The 271-nt window shown below is 20.3% G+C and overlaps 1 protein-coding gene across 1 annotated transcript in view; it reads right to left on the bottom strand.

Annotated features, from left to right (window-relative positions):
- gucy1a2 (guanylate cyclase 1, soluble, alpha 2) overlaps positions 1-271 on the bottom strand; it is a 39,398-nt gene that overhangs the window by 503 nt on the left and 38,624 nt on the right. The window lies entirely within an intron of this gene.

Raw genomic sequence — 271 nt, 5'->3', positions numbered from 1 at the left:
GCTAATCGCGATTAATCGCATACAAAATAAAAGTTTTTGTTTGCATAATATATGTGTGTGTTCTGTGTTTATTTATTATGTATATATAAATACACACACATACTGTATACATTTCAGAAAATATGTTTATATATTAAATATATTTATTTATAATATAAATATGAATATAAATATAGACCTTTAAATACATATATATACAAATATATGCTGTATGTGTGTGTATTTATATATACATAATAAATATACACAGAACACACACATATTATGCAAA

Source organism: Sinocyclocheilus anshuiensis, unplaced genomic scaffold, assembly GCF_001515605.1.
Source record: "Sinocyclocheilus anshuiensis isolate Anshui unplaced genomic scaffold, SAMN03320099.WGS_v1.1 scaffold48, whole genome shotgun sequence".
Lineage (NCBI taxonomy): Eukaryota > Metazoa > Chordata > Actinopteri > Cypriniformes > Cyprinidae > Sinocyclocheilus > Sinocyclocheilus anshuiensis.
This window is presented reverse-complemented; position numbering and strand designations above follow the sequence as displayed.